Source organism: Mus musculus, chromosome 14 (genome assembly GCF_000001635.26).
Source record: "Mus musculus strain C57BL/6J chromosome 14, GRCm38.p6 C57BL/6J".
Lineage (NCBI taxonomy): Eukaryota > Metazoa > Chordata > Mammalia > Rodentia > Muridae > Mus > Mus musculus.
Window position 1 is genome coordinate 72,158,420 of NC_000080.6, and position 26,904 is coordinate 72,185,323.

Here is a 26,904-nt window from a genome sequence, read left to right on the forward strand (position 1 = left end):
ACGTGCACCCACACCCACATGTCAACCTCTGCTTCCACAATTTAGAGACTAGAGACAAGAGTAGCCAAGGCAAACCCCTACTGGGTTCCCAGTTTTACCAGGGTGACTGTTAGCAGCTGTCTCTTTGCTCTACTCAAAGCCCAAGCCCTGGAAGTCTCTGGAGAGATCAGGAGCCACACACACACCCCACTCCCAGCCTTTCCTCCTGACTCCTGCTTCCCAGCATGTGCCACAACCCCCTCCACTCCCAGCCTTTCCTCGGGACTCCGGCTTCCCAGCATGCTGTTTCCAGAGGGCACACATCCAAGCTAACAAGCAACAACGCACTCAGAGAGGCTGCTGTTGCACAATGATCAAATTGGCTTTCCTGAAGAACCCAGAGATTAATGGCGCCTCCCACTACCACCCAGTCACCCCCTGCCTGAGAAAAGTCTGCCTTGATTGTTCACTTCAGGAGAGGAAAATGAGACAGACGTAACATCACACGGAGCTAAAGCACTCCTCATAAATCATCCCTTCCGGACGGGGCTTGCTGGGGCTGCGCACACTCTACCCGCCAGAGGATGGAGGAGACCTGGCTGACACATTTCTGCATGCGCTCAATCGAGAACAGATCACTGCATGACTCCAGCTCTCGCCACAATCTTCCCAACCACAGTTTTCTTTGAGAGTAATATATTGCTAGTGGGCTGGGCCTTGCTGTTGGTGGTGTGCTCCCCCCTACAAAAGAAAGTGAAAAAGTCCTTGCAATGGCTCTGCACTGTGAACACACTGCAGGTCTCTGTCTCTGTCTCTCTGTCTCTGTCTCTCTGTCTCTCTGTCTCTGTCTCTCTCTCTCTCCCTCCCCCTTCCCCTCCCTCTTCCCCTCCCTCCTCCTTCCCCTTCCTCCTTCTCCCTCCCCCCCCCCCCATCTGTACCTCTTCTTGGCTTGTTGCTTTTTATGTATCAAAACTGTTTCCCTATTAATTGATTGGGTGGGGCTCTGTCCTGATTTTGTAAAAAGACTCAGGTTTGTTATTGGTTCAATAAAATGAAGAATAGAAGGTGGGGTTGGGATGTGGCTAATTACCTCTGGCTCAAGAAAGGGGGCAAGCAAAGGCTCTTCATCAGACTTCATCAGAGACCTTTGCAGGCTGCTAAATTAAAAGTATGTCTTGCCTGGATAAACAGGTTGGGGGCAGGCAATGGAGCATGGCTGCTGGCAGTCAAGGATGCATCTGGGGAGGTCTCTACCTCCAGTCTTGATGTCCTAGAGGTGAGAGAAGGGGTAAAAAGGGAGACAGGTAAATGGAAAACTGCCCCAACTCCTCCCTGTCCACCTCTCTATAGACAGAGACTTCAAAGTGCAACCACAAGGACGTTCATTTAAATAGAATCAGCCATTCACTGGATAGATGCTGCAGAATTTTACCCAGATGAGGTACCTAAAATAGACACATGGAAACAGAGCAGAATGATGGTTGCCAGGGGCTCTGGTTAAGAAGTGCACAGAGAGTCGCTATTCAACCACATAAATGCTCCATCATTTGAGCCAGATGCAATGATGCGTGCTTGTAGTCCTAACTACCTGGGAGGCTGAAACAGGGCAATCACTCGAGGTAATGAGTTCAAGGCCAACCTGCACAACATTGCAAGTCCCTGTCTCAGAAATGAACTGGTATCCAGTAATATAAGATGGTTACTTTCTGAAAAGTCTCGAGAACAGTATTATGCCTATAGTCGACCATATATGGTATTTTTGGTACAAAGGTAGCTTTTGTTTTAGATGTTTTATTGAAATAAATACAAAAGGATCTCTTTTGAGGAAAAAAATGAATAGGTAAACTATGGCATATAGAAAAAACCTGGCCTACAACACACATTTTTACATGCTTTTAATGGTTGTTATCTTACCTACTTTTTTATTGCTGTGAAGAGACACCATGGCTGGGACAACTTAGAGAAGAAAGAATTTAATTGGGGCCTAAGGTTCCAAGGGGTTAGAGTCCATGCTCGTCATGCCATGGTGGCACCATAGGTCACGTTTTCTTAAGTGGGAAGTGTGGCACATGGCCCAGGCCAGGAATCTGGCAGGGGGCAGGGAGCTGCCTACCCTCTCAGGTGTGCACCCACCGAGTTTCTGGGATCTCAAATCCACTCTACCCACCAAGCCTCCTGGCATGATTTCCACATTCCTGGCCTTGAGATGGAACATTTATAACTTTGCTTACAGAGTGGAGTGGCACGGAGCATCCTGCAATTCAAGGATTGTTTGAGTAAGACAAGGTGGGGAGACGGGTCTGGAGAATGGAGATGTTAACCAGGGCTGAAGGATCAGAACTGGAGGCTGGTGAGTTAAGATGCTTAGGGGCTGAAAATAACAGGAAGCAAGCTCAAATTAGATAAAAACCTAACAAAATGTACTACATTTCCTAGCTAACTAGATGCCTTGAAATAGGGCTCCAGGTGCTATCTGGATCCAGGCACTATCCAGGCAGGATGCAGGTTCAGTTTCTCTGAAAGTCTCTTTACCTTTACCTAGCTCTGAGTTAAGCTTTGATCTTTCACGGATTTTCCATAAATCAAGATGTCTGCCTGCATTCCTCCTAACAAGCCAGGCTCCTTGGTTCCCATCCTGGGGAGTAAGAGGTAAAATGAGACCTCCCTGCTACTAGAGAATGGAAGCACTTTCCTTCACTGTGATTAGAGTAACAAAGATCACATATATCCTGCCATCTTACAGGGGTCTCTAGCAAGAACCGATAACGAAAGAGCAAATGGCTGGTTTGTCACCAAAGATCCAGCCTAGAGTCTGGCTTCTTCCAGTCTCACAGGCTGTGTGAAGAAGTAGACTCCTGAATAAAGGCGGACTATGGATGACAATCTATACCTGAACCCAAACTTCAGGTAGTATCCTGAGGTGACAAAGTGGGTCCCTCAAGTTATTCCCTGCCACAGCCTGCCTATTTGTGGATTTGTAATACGCCCAGGCCAGGTTGAGGCAAAACGTTTAGGAGGAGACAAAAATCAGCTGCTGTAACCCAGATTTCACTTAGATTGTGCATCACAGACAAAGTAAATAAATAAATAAATCTAGAGGGCCTCAGTCGGCAACCTTGCTGGCCCCAAAGGTGGCTTCTTTTAATTATTTTTGCCCCAGGAAGTTACTCTCTTCCTCCTCTGCTCCATGCTACTGGGGCTCACTGAGAACAGTGCATTGTCTGTATCTTTGTAGAAATGACAGAAAGACTCCCTGTGCTAGGGTTAAGTAATTAAGATCTGCTGTAGAAGCACCAAGGAACCCCATAAAATGGCTGTGTGCCTTGGAAAATGAATTACTTGGTGTTTAATTACTAAAAATTACTATCAATTACTAAATGTTACTGCAAATTACTTGCAGAATAGACACATTTGTTTGTGGCTATTAATGATTTCAATTACTCCTCATAGGTAATTGGTTTCTGCACACAGACGGGCACCAAATGTCGACTAAGACCTCAGAGGTACATGATGTTCCTCGTCTCTCTGTCTTGTTTTGTTCTTTTGTTTGTTTGTTCGTTTGTTTTTTAACCTCAAAGCTAAAGTTTCAAAACAAACCCTGGAAGCCCCTTTCTCCTTGGACTCTCTGACACTGATCTTACATTCTTGAACCCTGAAGGGTAAGAGACGTAGGAGGCTCTTTCAGTGTATAGAAGAGAAAGCTGGACTCAAGAAGTTGATGGTTATACAAAACTCAAATAACACTCCAGGGGTTGAAGAAATGGCTCAGTGGTGAAGAGCACCTGTACTCTTGCAGAGACTCCCGGTTCAGTTGCCAATACCCATGTGGTATTCTTAACAATCTATAATTCCAGTTCCAGGGGAGTTTATGTCTCTTCTAGCCTCACAGGTACTAGGCACACACATGGTCCATGTACATATATGAAGGCAAAACATTCATTCATGCACATAACATGAAGCTAAATGAAGATTAATTATAAAAAATCTAATATTCCAGTGTGGATGAATATCCTAAGCATGCTGTTAAACCAAAGAGGACAGTCATTTAGAAACAAAAACAAAACGCAGATGGCGTGATCCCGTTTCTATGAAATGTCCTGAATTGAAAATTCTGTAGGAATAGACAGTAAATTAGTAACTATTCAAGGCTTAGGAGTGAGAAGTGTCAAGATTGGGAAGAACGACTAGGGAGTAGGTAATGACTGCTGGATTTATTTTGCCCTAAAACTAGAATATAGTGTACAACTCCAGAAATATTTTTAAGTCCACTGAATTGTACAGTTTAATTGGGTAAACTTTATGGACTATAAGTTATAACTCAATAAAGCTGTTAGACAAGTATTGCTAGTCATGTGATTAGATGGTAGAAGAAATGGATTAGGAAGTGTATGCACCTGCCTCCCACCTTATTGGTCCATCCTCCTTCAACATATGCTAACCTTGTTAGGATGCACAACTCATGGGAGAAGTAGCCGCTGAGAGACGCATCATTGAATTTGTGGCCTTATTTATGAAAGGCTCGTTTCCAGCTATTTGTGTATTATTAAGAGGGCATAAACTATATTCATTAAAGTGTCATAAAAAGCAACAGTAAAATTCACCAAACGAAATGATGGCTTCTCTGGGGTTCCCTTGGCAACACAAAACTTGTGGCAAGGATTATTCGGTAGCTCATTTCTTCTTATATTTTTGTGTGTAGACACTCGTGGCAGGGGCACACCTGTGAGTTCAGGTGCATACGTGCACAGGGCGTGTGTGTGAAGCCCTAGGCATTCATCTTAGGTGCCTTCCACTTAATGTTTGCGATGGAGTCTCTTACTGGTCTGAGACTGTGCCTCATAGGCCAGGCTAGCTGGGAATCTGCATGTCTCCTCTTCACCTCCCACCATGACTGAGATCACTAGACAGGGTCTCACTGGACAGTCCTGGATGATCTGATACCTACTATACAAACCAGCCTGTCCATGAACTCAGAGCTCTGCCTGCCTCTGCCTCTTATTGAAGGCATGTGACAGCATGTTCAGCTTAAACTCAGTTTTTACATGGGTTCAGGTCCCTGTGACTGCAAGACAAGCACTTTACTGAGCCATCTCCCCAGCCTGGTAATTTACCTTAGGCAATGAATGTCCTGACAGAAGGAATGAGAAGGGAGAAAAGGAAAGAGAGAGAGAGAAAGTCAACCTGGGGCCTATTGTAAGAGTTGATTCAGTAATAGTGTAGCTGGAATAGACTCCCCAAAGGGAACTCTGAAGAAAGAACTCTGCTTTACCATTTTGCAAGATATGAAACAAAAATATGCATGCCCTAGTTCTGACCCACGGGGAAAAGACTCCCCTGAGAATCGGCCACACCCGCTGTTCTTCCTAATGAGTCGAGGAGGCAGTGTAGGTAAGTAGGCCCTCATAGCTCCTTACAAGATGTAGATAGAGAAGACCAAGTGTAGGCAGCAGGAGGTAAAGCAGAGGCCAGGGGAGGTCCTGATCCAGTCACATGTCTGCAGAGATTGCCAGAATAAGAGCTAGGTCGAGAGAACTAAAAGGGTGTGTCAAAGATGTCCTGGGTAACATCTTTTCATGGAAGCAAACACTCTAGCCACAGTTTCACCTGAAATCAAATTCAAAAGAACAGAGTTGGAAAGGGGCAGAAAACCTTCAGATTATAACCAAACTCATGGATAGCTTCAAGATTTCAGACTTCTTGTAGAATTCTAAAGCCTCAGCAGTCTTGGCAAATGTGACATTGGCTAAAGGCTCTGTCTCTACTTCTTCAGAGTACCTGTTTCCATGCCTGTCCTGTTCCCCAACTTCCCTTGTTATCCTTAGCCACTGCCTAGCCAATTGTTTTGGTTTTACCTTTTTATTAGTGTGTGTTCATTAGACAAAGAAGCAAAGCAATGGGTCTTATGCTACCCAACACCGGTGTGTGCCTGTGTGTGTGCACACGTGTGCACATGCATGTGTACCGCTCTGGGGCTCCTGTTGTTAGTCCTTATCTTCTACCTTGATGGGGCTCACCTGTTGAACAACAGGCTAGAAGCTCTGCTAGTTTCCAAGTATTTTCCTATCTCGGCCTTCCTATTGTTTTAGGAGAGCTGAGATTACAAACTTGAGCTATGGCATTCAGCTCTTCCCTTGGGAAAACTGTTTCTCCTGCTCCCAACATTCCTTAGTTGCCTGTAATTATTTTTCTGGGATTGGGGTTCTTTGAGGTTTCTCTTTCTCATGTTAGCATGTTGCCTGGTGTCATCCTTATCCGGGACTTATGTAGGCAGTCATGTTGATGAGACTTCATGGGTATAGGTTCCTATTCCTAGCTCTTATTGTCTCTCTGCCCTCTCTTCAGCCATGTTCCTTGAGCCTTTGGTGTTCTTTGGGTTTTAGGTGAATCCGTTGAGGCTGGGTGCCACTCAATCAGCTGTCCTCTGACCACACTTTATGCATTCATCTGTTGGTCATTTCGACCAATTCATAATTTGGCTATTGTGAAAAAATACTGACCATTCTTCCTTGAAATTTCCTGTTGGTTAGATCAACTGTTTACCAGGCCAAATTTTAACTCACCTCTGGCCTTCCTGCTGCCGGATATGTGACTATATTTATGCTAGGGTTTCTTCCCATACTGCCTGCTTCTGCCTTCCCATCTATGTTCCTAGACAGAGCTGAGCAATTAGGGGTCACACCTCCGAGGATGTGTTCTGTTTCCCACCCTCTCATAAAGACTCTGCATGCCCCACCAGGAAGACACACTGTCTATATTACAAGACTCTGAGGCACCTAGAGCTGGGGTATCTCTTCCAAGGTCACATAGCTGCTTAACAATTAAGTTAGGATTTGAATCCCAAGAAACCACCATATTCCATTGACTCATGTGTATTTCGAAGGAGCACATGAATGCTGGAACAAAGATAGATATGAGGATTAGCTTACAAAGCTATGGCATGGTTACTTTAATTGAACAAGAGACTATAATATGAACCTGGTTCTCATGCCTCAGCCTTCAGGGCAAAGGAAGGACAGTTCTGTGGAAAAAGCAGTAAGATCAAGCTGTCCTTGGGGAAGAGTAGTCTTGTATAGGACACACATTTCTCTTTATCTATGAGAGAGAGAGAGAGAGAGAGAGAGAGAGAGAGAGAGAGAGAAGGAGGAGGAGGAGGAGGAGGAGGAGGAGGAGGAGGAGAAGAAGAAGAAGAAGAAGAAGAAGAAGAAGAAGAAGAAGAAGAAGAAGAAGAAGAAGAAGAAGAAGAAGAAGAAGAAGGAGAAAAATAATCTGACTTCACTCTCTGAAGTCCCATCGGTGCCACCCATTGACTAAACCATGATGGAAGCCCAAGGGTCAGAATGTTTTATTCACTCTCTTAAGTCAATGCAGGTCCATAGACTATAAGGAAGCAGCATTTGTAGAAGGGTCTGAAAACAAATGAAGCAGCTGGAGTGTGATCTGAAATACAAAACATAGCTCAGGTTTCTAGTTCTCCTGTGTGTTTTGCTTCTGGAGAAGCACACAGCTGCTTCCAGCCTGAGCAAAATGGGACAGCCCTCCCTACCCCCACCCCTGTCCTGTATCCAATTAACAGGAACAAACCTAAAAACAGAAACAGGTGCAACATCTGTCAAGGCCAGTGAGTGCCATCCCATGTTCTCATCGCCAACAGGTCAGGCCAGTTTGGTAACAATGTCCCGGTTGCTAGTCCTAGCAGAGACACACATGCCTTTGGAGGTTTGGCTCATCCAAGAGATCAGTGCCAGAGCCAGGAAACAATTTCTTTTGAAGCAATACTTGTATATTGAGTGAATATAACCATTCTCAAAATCTTCTTCAACAAGCACAAGAGATTCCTAAGTCTTCACTTATACTGGACTAATATAAATACTGTCCAGTCAAGAAAAAAAAAGTTTGCAATAGATGCTTCTATAATACATCTCAGAAATATCTTTCCATTATTCTAAAATAAGTAAGTCAGAATATAGAGATAAAAAACCACCTGACTGTCTTAGGTTTTTTTTTTTTTTTTTTTTTTTTTTTTTTTTTTTTTTTTTTTTTTTTTTTTTGAGACCTAGAAACAACCAGCAGGTCAGATGCTGAGGAGGGCGGCTCCTGGTTTTCTATGACATCCGGACAGCTTTTGGCTTTCTATGCCATGCCAGGTAATCTGGTTGATGCCAGATACCGGACCTTATGCTAAACATTTCAGTAGCAGTGACCACCTCAGGCATCCCAGCAACCTTAGCATATACCCAGTGCAATTTAGACTCCTATTTTCAATTTTTAAAAAATCCCGTATTTATTATTTCTCTGCCTTTCTTGTTTGTCTTGCCTCTGTCTCTCTGTCTGTCTGTCTCTATCTCTGTGTGTAAGTGTAATTTATGAGTACATATGGATACATTTGGAAGTCAGAGGATGACATTCAGAAGTCAGTTCTGTCCCTTCATTGTGAGTCCTGGGATGGAACTCAGGCTGTGAGGCTTGTGTGGCAAGTGCCTTTACCCACTAAGCCGTCGATGGCCACAGACTTCCATCTGACGAGCAAGAAAGCTGAGGCTAGGTTGATCCTATGTGCTGCTCACTAGACCAAGCACTGGATTTTAGAAAGTAAACACAAAGGAGATAAGGACGCAATGAATGCCATAGGCTCAGGGGAGAACAGATGGGACATTTTGTACAGACAAAGTAGCCTTGAGCATGGAGGTTACCTGGGACCTACTGATCAGGAAGGAAGTCAGGACATTTTGACTGAGGGTAGCAGAACTTGAGCTGTAGTCCAGAACAAACCAGTGAACAGGGTACTGTGGAGGTACCAACTTGGAGATGGGTTGAGGAGTTGGGGTGGGGAGTTTGAAGTGGCTGATGGATCAACAGGAGCTGGGCATCTGAAGCAGGCAGGAGAGACAAGTGCTCTGGCTTCCCTTCCTGGCATCTCCCAGTGGCCTGCAAGCCAACATGCCTTCTTCTCTTTACTCAGCTCTGAGTAGCCCAGCACTCTCTCCTGCATCTCTGAGCCCTGAGCAGCCCACAAGGTTCACTCCCAGCAGATTCATTCTGTCCCAAGTAAACAGTTTGAAAAGTAATTGCATTCCGGGGGCTGGGACTTGCCATTTGTAATTGTTCCTTCTTTCCCCAGCTGCTTTCCTTCTTTCTGTTCCCTGGGTTTGTTTCCCAGGGAGTGAACCTAGGAGCCTCTGGCAAGTGACTGGAGGAGATAATTAGGCCCATAGGGGCCATACAATTTAGCCAGATTCGGCCACTGTGCACAGCTACCTGCCTGGAGCAGCACTGAACAATTGAAAAGAACTCATGGCATCCTAGGAGACTCTGAGCACAAAGGGCTGTCTAGAAGTACTCAGGCCTCTGATGTGAGAATGCTCCTGTCTCAGAACTTGGGACAGCTGAAGCTAACTCTAGTGATATCTGTCTGCTATCTCTGGCCCATCTCTAGCTCCTTTAGTTGTTCAGATGTGAAATAATCAGAGCGTATCTGCTGACCTCAAAGTATGTGCAAGTTCGCTCTCAGTGATCTTCTTTTATATATTCCCCTCAAAATTACACAGAGTCCAGAGGCACACAGTACTCCCCCTCACCTCTGATGCCCTGGCCCCACTCAGAAAGCGCTGAGCCATGGTGAAGCTAGTTCTTCTGGTATCCCTGCATTAAACTCCAACCCTAGGCGGCAGAACCTCTGCCTGCTGGAGCTCACTTCAGCTGAAGGAATCAGAGAAGTGCTGTGCTGTTCAGGCAACCCTCACACAGTGACTGGCAGCAGCTGATGGGCAGAGGCTTCCTCATCTCACAGCAGGTAAGAATAGAGAAATTCACTCCGTGTGCCTTTTAGACTTCCAAGACAGTCGTGCAGAGAGTACAGTCATTATAAAGTTTCGTCCTTTCTCCGCCTGCACCCCATTCTCTTCCCAGAGCTGCTGGCCTCTCCTTCAGATGGGACAAACACTACATACACTTACATCCTGTCCTAAGGTCTAGTTCTTCTTCGGTGGTCTGCATTAAGGAAGCAGGACTAAAACAAGATTGGCAGGATGGGATGCTGAAATTACATCACTTTCTGGGCAGCTATCAGGGTTTCTGTGACTAGTAATGACTGTGATGACAGAAGAAGATGGAGTTGTGGTTGTGTAAACACCTTCTGAAAGTGTTTAAAGATGGCCCTGCTGTTGAAAATTGTGTTTAGCACCATTGCAGATATGGTGGCTTCACTGCTCAGTTCACGTCTCTCAGCTAGAAGCAGAAGCATTTTCTGGCACCTGGAATCCGGTGTCTACACTTGAAAATCATCTGAATGAGGCCTGATGAGGGGAAAGTACCGAGGGCTGTGAGCACATTGTAAGGACGCATAGACTGGTGATGCGGAGGAAAATCTGCAAGATGAGGAGCCTATTTCATCCCTGAGGACTTCAATGTGCTACTAAGGGTAGAGGGTGGAGGGAGTGGCAAGCCAGTGAGGCCCCGTGAGATGGATGTAGTGGGTAAGGATGTTTGCTGCCAAGCATGTAAGCTGAGTTTAGTCTCAGGAACTCACATGGGGGAAGGAGAGCACTGACTCCATAAGTTGTCTCCTATCTTCTGTATAAGCTGAAGCACATGCTCAAACATACTTATGTACAAACAAACATACATACATACTACATACATACATGCATGCATACATACATGTAATTTATTTATTTCATGAAAGCTCGTCGCTCTTAGGCATGGTGTGTGTGTGTGTGTGTGTGTGTGTACATATGAAAAGCCTTCATGTCATGGGATGACCAGACCAAGCAGGACATTGAGTCAGGTAATGGTACAAGTGGTCCTGTGTTTGACACACATGATTCATTAGATTTCATGGTTTAGGGTGATACCTATCACATATAAGAGTGTTGAGACATTCATAGAAATAGCTTAGATACAGATTCCTATGGTACTGGAGAAAGACCCCATTATCTACACACAAGCATCATTGACAATATTAAAAGTATTGAGTTGACCACCAATTCACCCAAATGGATTGACTCCTTCATAGTGACCATGGAACGCCATGTGATGACAAAGACAAGTTAAGTATTTCAGACCTCCTAAGTCACCAGGGAGAATAGGCACCCCGCCATTACAATGGAAGGTTCCCTGGGCACCCAGACCAGTTGGCTCTATTGGATCTCTCATTCAGCAGTTACTACAGCTCTATTCAGCTAATTGAGAAGTGTAACACCCAGGCTTGGTTCATAGAAAGGTCAGCTTGCTATTTTTCTGTGTGTGGGCATAAAATGGATCACTGCCATAAAACAGCCCCCTCAGGAATAGTTCTGTGGGATAGTGCTGGAAGAAATTCCTCCATTGGTAGTAAACTTTTGAATGATGGGTAGAGTGGCCTGCATTAAGGGAGAGCCTGTGTATGCACTGCTCAACAGTGACACATGGAGTCAGTGAATGTTTAACAGCCTTGGGGGAACTATTTTGAATGATGAGAGATATAAACATCTGGGGGAAAGGCAGGTGGGCTCCTGAGAGTCTGTGCTGACTGGAGTGGGCAAATGTGTGGAGAGTCACTCAATAGGCAAGTTGACAAGAGTCCTCCCTTCCTTATTGGCTACTGTCCTGAGCCATGATGTTGCTTGCACAATAGACCCATGGAACACTCCTGGAGCAAAGGGGAGGTTCTATATGGGATCCTGATCACCAAACTGGACACGCACGACTCTAGTGAATTTCTGACCTGTGATAACAGTGATGCTAAGTCCAAGATGCATATCCAACACTGCCATACAATCACTCAGTAGTAAATGGGTCTGATTCATGTGCTAGCTTTTGTCACTATGGCAGAATTCCTCAGAAAAGAGGCAGGGCTGATTTGGGCTCACAGTCTCAGACTTCAATCATGGTGCACTTGTTCCTGGTCTTCAGGTATGTGGAAAATTAGAATACCGTGGTAAAAGGGCATGGTGGAGGAAAACTCTTTACTGCCCAGCAGTCAGGAAGTAGACTGGGCTGCCAGTATGAGAAAGCATCCTTCTTTCTCCCTGTTTATGACATTTAGTTCCCAGCCGACAGGGACAGTTCTGCCCACATTCAGGGTAGGGCTTCCCTCCTTGGATAATCCTTTTTGAAAGTGTGCCCCTAAGCAATGCTCTAGACACATCACAATGGATAGCAAATTGACAATCAAGACTACTTATCACATCTGGAGTCTTTGTGTCCCAGAGGGGACAATGACTCCAGACAATATACTTCATGTATCGAGTATCACACTTCCTTCCTATCTACAGAGTGTTTGTCAACCCTACCAGAGGATGCCTGGCACCAGATTCCTGTGGCATTCATATGGGGGAATCCACCTTAGAGAAAGAAATTTTGACCTTGTACACAAGACCTGGGGGGAATGGCATTTAGACTCCACCCATTTAGAAGGGCCAGTGGATTATACTGGCATAGACTCCACTATGGAATCTGAGCCCCCTATCTGCTGGCACTGCTAACAGTGACTAGTAGACACCACTGCTGCTACTACCTACCCACACAGGGACATGTCCACAACCACCTGAGAATAACAATACCTGCTGCTCTGCCTCACCAGCTCCTGAGTGAAGCCTAGGTTATATGTCTTTGACCTACCCTGCCTGCAAAGGAGGGTGGTGGTAACGCCCAATCCTGTCAGAATCCACAGCAGAAAAGGAGCTCTGAGAAATAGAAGCCCCAAGACATAGAAAGCATTAGATGCTAGACAGCCAAAATCAATAGCACCTACTTCCCCCAAACTTGAAACTCAGCACTCTAGTTGATGTAAACAACCCTTAGCCTCAGTTTCTTCCTTTATAAAGTGGGGGTTTATGACTGCTACAAAGCCCACATCAGAAAGTAAAGGACTTAATTCAATCTCTACAAATTAAATTATGTTGCATATAATCAAGGCATATATCATATAGTATAATGTTATAAGGCATGTATTTAGCAAAATGACTACAGTGGATGAATAATTACCATGCCCATTATGTCCCATACTTTTCCATGCTCCCCCATCTCTCTCTCATCTGCCTGATAATCTATTCATTTAATAAAAGTTGGGAGTACAATATGCCATTATTTTCCTATTGTGCTTAGATCTTTCAATTGCTCAGTCTAATCATTTGCTATTTGTATCCTCTGACCTGTGTCTCCCACTTCCTCCCCATCAGGCAGAACCCTGGTAACGAGCATTTCGCGCTCTAACTCTGTTTACTGATGTGTACAACCCAGCTGTCGTCTCTCGTCTCTGTAAACTTTTAAAAGAGAAGAAAGCTGATTAATCACTTGTTGGAGGACATATTACATTGTTCTGTCTGTATCTGTCTTCTTTTGCTTAGCATTACTATCTGTGCCAATCACTTGTTCAGCTGCAAGACCCCTGCCTCTCTGTCTGATGATATCCCTACTCTTCTGGAATGAGGAGCACAGGCACTCCACAGGGAAGTCTCATCTCCCCAAGGTCACAGAAAGTCTCTTGGTCTCAAAGGGACGAAGGCCACACAGAGGTCTTTGGGCATCTTTATGGAGTGCCCTGTATCCTCTGATGCTTTGGTCTTTGGACATCTTTATGGAGTGCCCTGTGTCCTCTGATGCTTCGGGGGCTGTTTCCTGGCCTCTCATTATGGCCTCTGCAGTATGTAAGTTCTGTGGCTAAGGTTCATATAACTGGGAGTGTATTTATGGCAGCCTATACTCTTTCCCAGGAAAATATTGATTTTTTTTAAACAACAGAACGACTGTAGAACCATTAAATCAGACTAGTCTATCATAAACTTCAGTATTAACCAAAGAATACCTTTTACCTTTTCTTTTATTCTCTCATGAGCCGTGGGGGAATAGAAGCGTCCACACAGGCAGGATAGGGTCAGAGCCTGTGCTACTGTCCTTGAACAAAACCCTAAAACTCCCATCTATTACAAGGAAAGTAATTATCCGATCTCCTCTTGTGCTAAAGGTGGGCGAGGAGGAGTGAGGAGAGATGAGTTTTACAACGAAATGCAAAGGCTCATGGTGCAGAGTGTGAGAGGAAGGGCCAGTGGATTATACTGGCATAGGGGACCTGCCCTCCAGGCCATGCCAAACCACAGGATGTGTGAACTCATTATCAACCCCTTAAAGTCTTAGTTAGGAAAGTAGTCTGAGAGGTAAGGATTTCTTTCTTTCTTTTTTTTTTTCTTCCTCCTTTTTTTGGAAAGATCTCTATCTTTCTTCTTTATTGATTGCTTGCTTTTCATTTTATATCCTTTCTCCCTTGCTTGAAATGAGAAAAATGAGCCCTTGCCACGGGCTTTAAACTTTACACCCAGACAATATCTCCCCCTTATCTAACGCTGGGCCAGAAGCTTCAGCCCAGAGGACCCTGGGTAATGCTACAACAGATTATGTCATAAAATGAAGAGATAAGCAAAAGAACCAATCTAAAAGACGCTGCAAAATTTACCTTCCCACCGCCCTCGCTCTCCTTTAAAAGAAGGCTTTAAATCAATCTGTCTCTGCCATAAATTCTCCTTCTAAAATTTGATAACAAGTGCAATATTTTCCTTGGAGATTGGGTTCTAACGAGATGGACGTTGGAGAGTGGGGAGCAAGCAGGGTTTAGCGAAGTAATAAAACGCCCTGATTGATCCTGGTTGGTGGGGTTGCTTGGAATTACTGCTATTTTGGGCGGGTAAGCATAATCCAGCCAAATCATAAATTTTGTTTCTTCCAGTAGACAGTCGAGTCGTATCGATCTCAATTTGTTGTTCTGTTCTCGTGTAATTGCTCCCTGTGATTAAGACTCCAGGTTAAGAAGGGTTTCTGGCTGGGCCAGGAGTATAAAGGGAATAACCACGGGGTCAGAATTGACTCCACCACTCCACAGCATATCCTGGGCTAGAGGAGGGGGAGTCGGAAGCCCTCAGGATCCAGAGTTCCTGAGACCAGACTGATGGCAATCCCGAAAGGCTGTGACCTTAAGGTCCCTGGCTCTTTCAGACAGTCCTCCTCCCGCAGATGCGACTGTCTCACTCGTGCTTCCTCTGTAACATTCCTCACTTAGAACTGTGTTTCTTTGCCTTCCTAATGCTGGCAACCTTTAATACAGTTCCTCGTGGTGTGGTCCATAATCATAAAATTATTTTATTGCTATTTCATAACTGTAATTTTGCTGTTGTCATGAATAGTAATATAAATATCTGATATACAGGATATCTGATCTGCTACCCCTGTGAAAGGGGTTGGCCCCCAAAGGGGTCATAACTCATAGGTTGAGAACCACTGAACTAAAGTGAGATTCCCTTGAACACATTCATGCTACGGGCTTCCTCAAGCCTTTACACTGTGTGCGTAAAATTTGTAATCCTTGACACAAATGGAACACTGAGACTTAACATAGCTCTGACCTATTTCAAGGTCCTGTACTAAGTAGAGAGCTCTCTACCTACTTCATCCAGAAACTGAGCCTTCCAGCTCATATTAGAGCCTGACAACCAACTCTGGATCAAAATTAGACTCTGAAACCCAGAATTTGAGTAGTCTAGATTTCCCACCTTTGCAGCCACACTGCCAGCCAGAATGCAAGCATGTCTGCCCATTTCCATTCACCAGATCCGTGGCTTTGAGTATGTAACCTTGCCTTTCTTAGCCTCAATCTTTTCTTTGCAAACTAGACACAACAACATTACTACCTCCAAATGGGTTTCTGTAAAGATTTCAATGACATAACACACAAAAATAGTTAACATACAATATTAATTATTGAGCTAGGCATGGTAGTACACAGCTATGATCCTAGCAGTTTGGAGGCAAAGGTAGGGAAATCAGGAATTAAAGCTATCTTCAGCTTCTAGTGAGTTCAATGTCATCCTCCTACAGGAGACCCCGTGTCTCAAAGGAAACAACAAAAAAGATGTTGTTGTTGTTGTTACATTATTGTTATTAACCTTCCAGTTCTACATAGATACAGAAGCCTGTGGGATACAAACATTTTGATTTTCTAATTGAGATGGTTTTATGATGTAAGGAAATGAATATTTTGTAGCTTGGACTATCTTACTCAAGCCATGGGAAATTTACTCAAATTAAGGTTCTGTACCTTTAAATAGGAACTCAATTGATCCTTGGCACTGTACTGCCAAGCATCGGTTTGGCTTTATTCAGTTCCCAGCTTCTCAGAGATGGGAATGGGAACTCCTCACTCCATGAACTCTGTGTATTGCAGCTAAATCATTTAGATGTGCTCTGCCTGTCTGCTGGCGGGGCTATTCAACTGCATGCTTTAAAGAAAGCATTTCTCAAACCTAGACTGATTTTTTTTCTCTCTTCCCTTTCTAGAACTTGGAGATTTGACTGGGGTGATGGGGAGAAGGGCAGCTGCCAAGCTAGCTATGACAACCCGGAACGGCCTTTCGGTTTTTTCCTCCTTTCTCACTTCCATCCCTCTCAGCCCAAAGTAAGGATTCAAGGCTTAGGTTATAGGGCTGGCCATCCAGGTCCAGTCTCAAGGGAACACATGTGACTCTGAGTCTAGCCCCTCTTCAACTGATCTTTCTGACCCACCACTCCAGAACCACTAAATGTCTCGCTGGTTAGGACAGGACTTGCCTTTAACTACACAATGAAATAGGGTGAATTAATGAATTCAGAGCTTTTTCTCATTGGTATACAAAACATTTGACTTAAATAAAAAGCATTCGTAGGGGCTTCTAGTTCAAGGGTGCCAAGAGCCTACAGCACAAGACAGCTAGTGGCTTTGCATCTATGGTCAGGATATGAAGGAAGTAAGTAACCACTTTCTAATGGAATTTAAGACCCACTCCAGATAAGGAGATTCATGCCTGGTACTGGAAACTTGCCAAAATTGTGACTGGGAAAATCATAGACAGGCTTTAAGAGAGAGCCCACTTTTTTTTTCCCAAGTAGATACAACATCAAACGGCCTTCTAAACACTTATCTTTCTACACATAGATTAGTGCAGCTCTTGATTCTCATCAGAGTGGCTTTCTTTTGTAGGGACTCCAAACTGGTCAAAGTGTGGAGAATATGTGGAGTCATCAGTCATAAATGGGGTACCTATATTGTACATTCTTTCCATCCAAGGCTGAGAAACATCATAACAGCACACATACAAAGAGTGTAAGAGGCACAGGCCAGGAGGACTTCTGAGCCATGGTGTCTTCTGAATAGGACAGATCCAATCACTCAAGAATTTACAGCACCTATAGTTGCCTACACAAAACTCACATGGGATCAAACCAGTCAACAGAGGTCCTCAAGGATTGCTCAACATAGCCATCACCTGAAAATCCACAACTCTGCTTCATTTGTTGGCCAGCATCCTCAATGAGGGGCAGCAGAGGTACACAAATCTGAGCCCAAGGTTGGACTGGGCATTGAGATAAAAGCACAAAATAAGACCGATCCTAGACTCTGTTCATAATCAATTTGTCATAGGCATTTATCTCAGAAAGATAAAGACACTGTTCACACTAGTGTCTCTACATGAAGGTTTGTAAGTGACTTTATTTATAACAATCAAAGCCTGGAATCAATTCAAATGTCTGTCAATGGGCAAATGGTTAAAATGGTGAGACATCTGTGCCAGGAACTAGAACTTGGTGATTAATAGGACTAAAGTGTTGATGTAGGCAACAGCCAGCCCTTTGGATGGATGTTAGGAAAATTACAAGTAAAAAGAAAACCAGTTCCCAGAGTTACAAACTGTATTATTTCATTTATACAGCATTTCTGACATAGTAACACTATAGAAATGGTTAAAACAAGAGTGACAGCCAGGCACTGTGTCACCAGCAGAGGGAAAGTATGGCAACCATAAAAAGACAATGTGCAACGATTCTCAGTTCAGGGGCACCATGCTATGTGAGACTGTGGTGCAAGTCACCTATACCTCCCGTGTGATTAAACCACACAGCCCTAAACACACACGTGTTGATAGGCTGAACCCATGTCAGTATTCTGGCTAGGAAATAGTGGAATAATGGTGTAAGTTGTCCATAGAGAGGGGATGAGAGTCAAAGTGAGTCTAGCTGCTTCATCATCTGGCAGTAGTGCTGAGTTCACATGTTTTGAGGACAGTGCTTGACTTGTTCACGTTTCAGTGTCTAGCTTTATATTTTAATGTAGTCTATATTGGCATATACTTCTTTTGCTAACGAACAAGGCCGTCCACCCAGGCTTCTCACATATAGGGAATGATCTTTTATCATTCTCTATCTAGCTCACACAGGCCTCCACATACTCAGGCTAAATTGAATCAATGATACTCTCCTCTCTCCCAGGCCCATGGCAATACCTTGGATGTGCTCCTGTTTGCTGAGTATATTGATGATGTCTGTAATGTCTTCTGACCTTGGAGCCAATGAGAGCACTGAGGTCACCAGGTGGTTATTAGTTAAAAAGCAGAGAAACTTACTAAATCTTTTTCTCTTCCTTTAAAGATGGCAATGGGGCTAATTACTCTGCATCTTTAATTCATTGTCCAGAGCTGCATGGGACAGAGAAGGGTCTATAATGGTGGAAAGACAGAGCAAGCCCCAGAGAGGTCACCTCAGTGAACATAAATCACACTTGTAAGAATCCGCACCACAGTCCCAAAGATGGGCCAGTGGCCCCTTCCTTCCCAGAAGACGCTACTTCCAAGCACTCAGATAAGCCAGGCTTCAATAACAAATAGCACAGGTACAAATCTAGACCCCACCACTAACCAACCTGGTGACCCCCCATGTATACGCATAACCTCTCAGGACCTCAAAATACTCTGTAATCTAGACAAGCCATTTGACAGAGGACACAACTATTGTCCTGAAAGTGTTGATCCTTGCTAAGGTCATATGCTCTCATTTCCTGTAATGAACAATTATTCCCTCACTATATATATTTTTTTGGTAAGTCCAGCTGCCCATTTTCTATGTCCTGTGTTCCTTATGCAAACTCAGTCACTACGACTTTCTGATCTTGTTGTCATAATTAAAGATTGCAGTGCTGAGAAACTCACAGAAGAAAGTGTTAGTTCACCTGTTGGAAGCCTCTACTCCTGACTCTTAGCCCAACCCCGGTATCGGGGGGTAACTTCAGCTGAGAATCAGAACATTTCACATGGTGTTCTCAGAGGTCAAACTTGCCCACTCATGAGGTAAGATTTAATAGAACCAAAGGCCGTCTCTTCCTGTTACTTCCTGAAATCCCACCATCACAGAAGTTATCCTTTTAGGTCTCATAACTAAGTTATCACTCAAGGCCCCAGTGCAAATTACATATCCCTAGGTATGCTCCTCCTGTAGAGCTGAGACGTAGCATTGAAGTGGATTGAAGTGCTGTTGGTTTGAGTGAAGATGCTGGTGTGTGCATTGGAAATGAAGAAAATACCATCTTCTGAGTAGAAAAGGCATGATGGCCACTTACCTACTTTGTAGTTCTCCCAAGAATAAGCCTACAAGATGGCATGGACCTTCCTGAGACCACAAGTAACTAAAACAATGGTGAGGCAAAAATGAAAGTTGGAAAGAATAGAAATATCCAGACCAATCATGGCTAAGTGTCTTTTGAGTTGGGAGTTGTGGTGGTTAGTTTTAATTATCAACTCAACACAATCTAGAATGATGTGGAAACAGCGTCTCACTGATCTAGTACCTAAAGCAGGGTAGCCTATGCATATGTCTGTGGGGATTAGCTTGACTATGTTAATTGAAGTTGGAAAGTAATGCCTTCCCTGGGAAGAGAGCCTGAACATTTTAAAAGTAGAGAGAGCTAAAAAGCACAGAACACACATTTCTCTCTCTCTCCCTCTCCCTCCCCCTCCCCCTCCCCTTCCCTCTCCTCCCTCCCCCTCCCCCTTCCCCCCCTCTTATCTTCGCTGTGAGCATGACTGGCAGCTTCATATTTCTGCTTCATTTGATGTTACTGCAATAAGTTGCTTCAATTGAGGTTGCCTTTTTTATCACTGCAACGGGTGATAAACTAATTCAGTAACTGGTATCAGAGGTGGGACTATTGCTATAATAAACCTGATCTCATGGTACACAGGCGTTTGGAATTGGATTGAGGAATATGGAAGAGTTTGGGATAGAAAATCCCTTGACTTCTATACACGGGGATTCGCAGGCTATTCTTGTGGGAATCTGGAGGACCAGAAAGCCAGGGGGAAAAATGCAGACAATGTAGTTCCAAGGATTAACAAACTATTCTAGTAGGAACATAGAGTACAAAAGAAAGAAAGAAAGAAAGAAAGAAAGAAAGAAAGAAAGAAAGAAAGAAAGAAAGAAAGAAAGGAAGGAAGGAAGGAAGGAAGGAAGGAAGGAAGGAAGGAAGGAAGAAAGAAAGAAAGAAAGAAAGAAAGAAAGAAAGAAAGAAAGAAAGAAAGAAAGAAAGAAAGAAAGAAAGAAAGAAAGAAAGAAAGAAAAGTACAGACAATGGAGGTCCAGCATGTGAGATTTCAGAGGAGAACAAACCTCTATGAAAAATGTGGCTAGAGAGCATAGAGATTTGTGATGGTTTGAATAAGAATAGCTCTCACCAGCTCATATATTTGAATATTTGGTGGTAATTTGGTGGACCTGTTTAGAAATAATGAAGGGTACAGCCTTAGAGATTTGTTATTGGAGGTAGGCTTTGAGGTTTCAAAAGCCCACACTATGCCCAGTCTTTTTCTTTATACCTGGAGGCTGTGTCTCGAGATCTGAGCTCTTGACTGCTGTTCCAATACCATAGCTGGCTGTCTGCTTGCCTGCCTATCTGATGCCAGGCTCCCCACAATGATGGTTATAGTTTCTAACCCTCTGAAACTGTAAGGGCCAATCAATTATTTCTTCTTGGTCATGGTGTCTCATCATAGAAGCAGAAAAGTCATCAAGCTAAGATTTTATTCTGTGTATTCTGGCAAAAAATAGCACCACTTCGCTCATCTCCTAACAACATGGGTAAGACTAAATTTAAACATAATTTAAAGCTAACTCACTTGATGAAAGAAGTTTCAAGACATAAATCTTTGATTCTATGGCATGGTTACTCCTGGTTATTCTTATGCCTGTCTGCAATGACAAAGAGCACCAAGAGGGACAGATAGAAATAAAACAAATATGTGCACTTTGGAAAGAAAAGGTACACTAAAAAGTTCAAGGCTGCAACCAAAGCATGTGCTGGTGTGTTAAAGAGATTGGTCCCAGTAAGAGAAGTCTCCTTTTCTTCACTAGAGTAGTGGGAAATTGTAGAATGGTAGAAAATTGTGGCAAGATCTGCCCACCAAAGGGGAAGATCTTTCATATCTTGTGAAATGATAGAACCAAAGGAATTTCATGAATCTTGAAAACGACTACCTATGGAAGTTTTTCACCATACAGAAGGTGCTGCAACTGTGGTTCTCAGGAGCCAGCTTCCATCTCAAGCTGACCGACAGAACTTGGCAGTGTCATCAAAAGGATGAGAGATGCAACGTTACAGAGTCATGGAATCTTCCTCCATGGTTTCTGAGAGCCACTGATGCCAGGGACCACGTGGCAGGTTCAGTGTCAGCAAGTCGGTCTTGAAAGGCCATAAAGGTGAAGCCTGAGTTATGGCAGAGACACAACCAAGATGTTTGAGATGCCAAAGCCATGGCATGGAATATCTGCTCACAAGAGATGCATACATGAAGTGGAAACAGCTCAAGAGGGAGATGTTGCCGCTACCAATCAAGGGGAGAAGAGCCACATAAACCTTTTGAAACTGGAGCCCCAAATGCTGAACTTAGAACTGATCTGATGCTAGCTGACTTGCTTCAACCCAGTTTTTCCTCACTATGTTCACATTCCTTTCTTTTGGAATGGGAATGTGCATTCTGTGCTATTGTATGTTGGAAATTTGTAGTTGTTGTCTTTAATTGAACAGAGCAATAAGGTTAAGGGATTGTCTGTAATATCCAGAAGATACTTTGGACTTGTGAATAGTTTGGAGATTCCTAAGCACAATGGAGACTTCTAAAGATGGACTAGACAGTTTCTGATAATGAAGATAGCCAAGAACTTTCATGAGCCAGGCATGGAATGTTGTGGTTGGAATGTGAAATGCCCCCTAAGATCATGTGTTTGAACACTTGGTCCATAGCTGGTGTCCCTGCTTGAAAAGTTGTGGAATTGTTAGGAGGTGGAGCATTAGTAAGGGAATAATTCACTGGGGATAAACTTTAAAGTTTTATAGCCTGGCCTTACTTCCTGTTCTCTTTCTGCTTTTAATTTGCCAATGCAATGTGAGAGAGTGGCCCCAAGGTTCTATGCCATGCCTCAGCCACTATGATGAAATGTATACCCTCTGGAATAGTGAGCTAAAATAAACCCTTTTCCCCCAAGTTATTCTCTCATCTGGGAATTTTATAAAAGCAATGGAAATGGAGCAAGATAGGAATCATAATCACAACATCAGATTTTTCCGTGTGTGTGTGTGTGTGTGTGTGTGTGTGTGTGTGTGTGTTATTAAGGGGCTTGCACATGTATGTGAAGGTATATGTCAGTGTATGTGCTTGTGTTTGCACACCAGAGGTCAACCTCAGGTGTTGTTCCTTGTGTGTTGTCCACCTTTATTTTTGAGACAGGATCTCTCACTGGCCTAGGAATTGCCAAGTAAAAGAGTCTGGTTGGCCAGGCAGCCCCCGCAATCTCCCTTCTTCCTTCTGTTTTTCCAGCACTGAGATTACAACCTTTTGTTGTGGTTAGGTGGGTTCTGGGGCTTGAACTCAAGCGCTCACTTTTGCACAGCAAGTTTGTACTGACTTGGCAATCTCCGGGGACCCTGAAGTTTTTCTAAATAGTTCTTATTTGAGATTTTATCTTAGAGTGGCTACCTTTGTTTTGTTTGAGAAATATCAAGAGAGGAAAAGGTTAGAGTTTGGGGCACTCCTGCTTATCCTGTTCATCTCTCTTCCCCAAGACCAAATCCCATCTTCAGAGAGGAAAGCAGCAATCAACTATTGAACTAGAAGCTGACCTTCTGTGGGAGGAAAGAGAGTAAAACCAGCTGAGCTGCTAGGGACCTCCCCTAGGAAGCATCATACCCTCTTCTGCTCAGCTTTCTTCTATAAATTGTAAGCTCCATCCTCAAGGGGCTTGTGGAAAAGAAAGCCCTCAAGGGTTAGCCACAGATGAAGCATGCATTTTCTTTGAGATCTACGAGTCAGCACATCTCTACTCTAGCCTGGCATCATGGCTGTTGGGTGAGAAGATGCTGGAACAATGTAGGGATGGCTGGATGAGAGCCTGGGGCTTCCTTCTAAATCATCTCAGCCAATCAAGCACTTAATGTTCTCTGTGTCTCAAGAATGTTGCACCTCAGTGCCGCCCATGTATCTTTCAAATTTTATCTTCAATGTCTTATAAATCATCCATTAAATACCTCCCAACTAATACACACAGCTGTTGTTCTCAGCCATAGCTGGAAAGTGCACAAATCAGTTTTACTGCATATTAGTCTTGCCCAGTAGGCTCTAAAAAAATAATAGTAAGAGAGAAACCAGAGAAAGGAAGTCAGCTCTGAACAGCCCCATCACAGCACAACCTTGGCCTAGAGATGCTCAGTGAAGAGTGGTCAAGGGAGATACTTACACCAGCACCCCATCTTCAGCATCCCTTCCTAATGTAAATGCCAGGATGATGGTCTTGAAGTAGGCTGGTCTGTGGAGCAGCAAGCATGCAGCTACACAGAAGCCTCCTAAGTATTATTATTATTATTATTATTATTATTATTATTATTATTTTGCCAAGTCAAGGAAGATGTATTTGTGCTGGTTGTGGAGAAGACTATGGGTTCATGTCCACTGCAGCTGCAGATGCCTTGTCTGTATGCCTGCACCTCCAGTTACATCACTGATGTAGGAATCTTCAAATATTACTAATGCTATATTGCTTTAAATGGGGTGGTGCAGATGAGAATGCAGTATCGCAACAAAGTAGGTGCCCAATAAAGAAAATTATCATAGCACCGATCCTCTTTCACTATAAACAATCTAGAGACCCGTGCGAGCTTAGGGAGGTATCCTGTGCTTGCACTCTTGCCCCATCAGACTCCATAAGAGTCTCATGACATCTAAAACCATCCCATTAGAGAGGCTATGAAGGTGGCTCAGCGGATAAAGTGCTTGCTGTGTAAGCATGAGGACCTGAGCCTCGATCCATAGCATCCCATAAGAACCCAAGCAGAGCAGCAGGCACCAGTAACCTCAGCAGTGGAGGAAGGGTAGGGTCAAGTAGATCCCACGGTTCACCCTGCCTGGCCAAACTTGTGAGTTCTATGTTCAGTGAGAGACCTTGTCTCAAAAAAAAAAAAAAAAATAGAGGAGAAGTTTATGCCTCTTGTCTCCATATATACCCACATAGGCGAGCACAGGCATACACACAGGTATACAGGCCACACACATAAAGGTGTTTACCTTTGGAACCCTTCCTATCAAAGACACTTCTGCGCAAGCTGAGTAGAGATAACAGCCACAAGTTGACTGCTTTGGTTAATGCTGCTGGAGTGCTCTGAAGCTCTGCAGTCCATTTCTTTTTCTGTCTTCCTTTTTAGTGATCCATGGGGGCTCCTCTGATGGTTCCCTAAGACACCTCAGAGGACAATTTGTAAATCAGTGGCTGGGAGAGAACCTAAATCCCCATCACCATGGCAATTGCTCAATGACTATATGGGTACCACAAAAAAAAAAAAAAAAAAAAAAAAAAAAAAAAAAAAAAAAAAAAAAAAAAAAACCTCCACAGCAGTAACAAGGCTGGATAAAGGGACATCCTAGGTGAGAGGCTCTGCCATGGAGATACAGCAATGGGATTCTACCAAAAATAGATAGATAGATAGATAGATAGATAGATAGATAGATAGATAGATAGATAGAGGCAGAGAGACAGAGAGACAAACAGAGAGAGAGCATTCACTCACCTAATACACCATCTATTCCAATAGAATTTGAAGTACAGCTACAGTCAGATTCATCTCATACTCCTGAGACTTTACATTGTTGAATATCAATGTTGCCTCTGCCTCCCTCTACCCTGGATCATCATTCTACTCTCTGATTCAGAGAGAATTTGAGATCCCCCTGTACGTGATATCATGTAGTATCTGTCAAGTTCATGCTCAGCCAGGTGGTGGCGCACACCTTTAATCCCAGCACCTGGAGGCAGAGGCAGATGGATTTCTGAGTTTGAGGCCAGCTTGGTCTACAAAATGAGTTCCAGGACAGCCAGGGCTATACAGAGAAACCCTGTCTCGAAAAAACAAAACAAAACAAAACCAAAAACAAACAAACAAACAAACAAATAAATAGAAGTTCATGCTCACTGTCACATATGACAGGACTTCTCTTATTTTTTAAAGTTGAGTAATATTTTGCTGTGTACATATGCAAACTTAATGTCCATTCCTGTGGTGTTTTCCTTTTTATAAAACAAAATGCCTTCCTATGTTGTACAATTAAAAAGTGGAGGAGCGATGAGCTATCCACATTTATGATTCCATCTGGACAGAATGAACTCTCAGGCTCATTCCATTTCAACGTCATTGCAAAAAAACAGATACTGCTGTAGAAAGCCAACACCAGTATAGAAAATTCTGACTTGTTGCTATTTGGAATTACAAGGGGCCCTAGTCTAGCACTGAGTGTTTCTCTCCCTGGGCTCTGTGATTACAATGTGTCCAGTGGCCCTCAGATTGCAAACAGCTCCTCCAGCAGCCTGACCCCTGTGACCAGAGTGCCCTCTGTTGAATTAAAAGATTATTTTCATTAAATTTCTGGGGAAACACACATGGTGCATGAGAGGCTAAGAAAACGTAGATTGTCCTGAAACAGCCTAGATTGCCACATCACTCTACAGCCACCCCCACCCCAAGCACACAGGTTATACTTTCCAGACCACCAGCAAATACTTGAACCAAGGAACAGTACTGAACACATTGTTTCCCCAAGACATATATACCTATGATAACATTTAATTTGTAAATTAAGCATTGAACGCAATTAACCACAATTAGTAATAAAAGAGCAATGTTAATGGTACACTGTAATAAAGTTATTTAAAACTTACAGATTTTTATTTTCAGCATTTTCTACTTACAATTTTTGAATATGAGCTGAATGTAGGTAATTGAAGCCACAGAAAGCAAAACCATGGATCAGGGAGACTGCAGCTCAGTAAAAAAGGAATCAACAGAATTTAGACAGCAGCATCTGCCCATAAAATTACACATGGCCCTAAAATCATATTCAGTCTGACAGAAGACAGAGCACTTACAGGAATTCAGGGAATTTTCAAGCTATTATTACACATGATCTGTTTGTGTCAAAGAAATGGAGGAGCTATATGCCTGGAAGGACTCATCTAGGACTTTGGAAAAACAGCATTTGTGGTGTGTGTGTGTGTGTGTGTGTGTGTGTGTGTGTGTGTGTGTGTATTCATGTGTGTATGTGCACATGTGTGCACACACATTCTCCTGTGTGTGTGTTCATGTGTGTGTGTATTCGTGTGTGTATGTGCACATGTGTGGACACACATTCTCCTGTGTGTGTATTCATGTGTGTGTATTCATGTGTGTGTGTATGTGTGCTATTGTCCCAGACAGGACAGATGAAACTATATAGAACATGAAAACTATATAGAATGTTGGACTCCCAAAGAAGTTGGTTTTAAAAGGAGGAGGTACATTGACAATGGAAAGCACCAAGACGCCTCTATACACAACCATGGCAGGCTGGACTTGGGAAGAATTCTTCAAAGAGACTGTAGCAGCATTCATTCCGCAGCTATTTATGTGTCAAGCCCCAAGCTATTCATTGTCATGTATGTTTTGTGCTTAAGCATTCTCATTTCTAAACACATGAAGAGCCTCTTAGAGTGAAAGCATCTCAGGTCTCTGTGAGCTCCTGTGCCTATTGACCTGGGAAAGCTGTCAGGGATGTTCAACCTGGGGTGAATTTTGAGCCAAAA

General features: G+C 43.5%; 1 long non-coding RNA gene across 1 annotated transcript; it reads right to left on the reverse strand.

Moving 5' to 3' along the window:
* Positions 1 to 140: 140 nt before the first annotated feature.
* On the reverse strand, positions 141 to 26,105 carry Gm41205. Its single transcript, XR_874813.1, has 3 exons — positions 26,035 to 26,105; positions 1,070 to 1,249; positions 141 to 720 (listed from the first exon to the last, which is right to left on the reverse strand). It is a non-coding gene; the product is annotated as a predicted gene, 41205 (long non-coding RNA).
* Between the last annotated feature and the right edge of the window lie 799 nt (positions 26,106 to 26,904).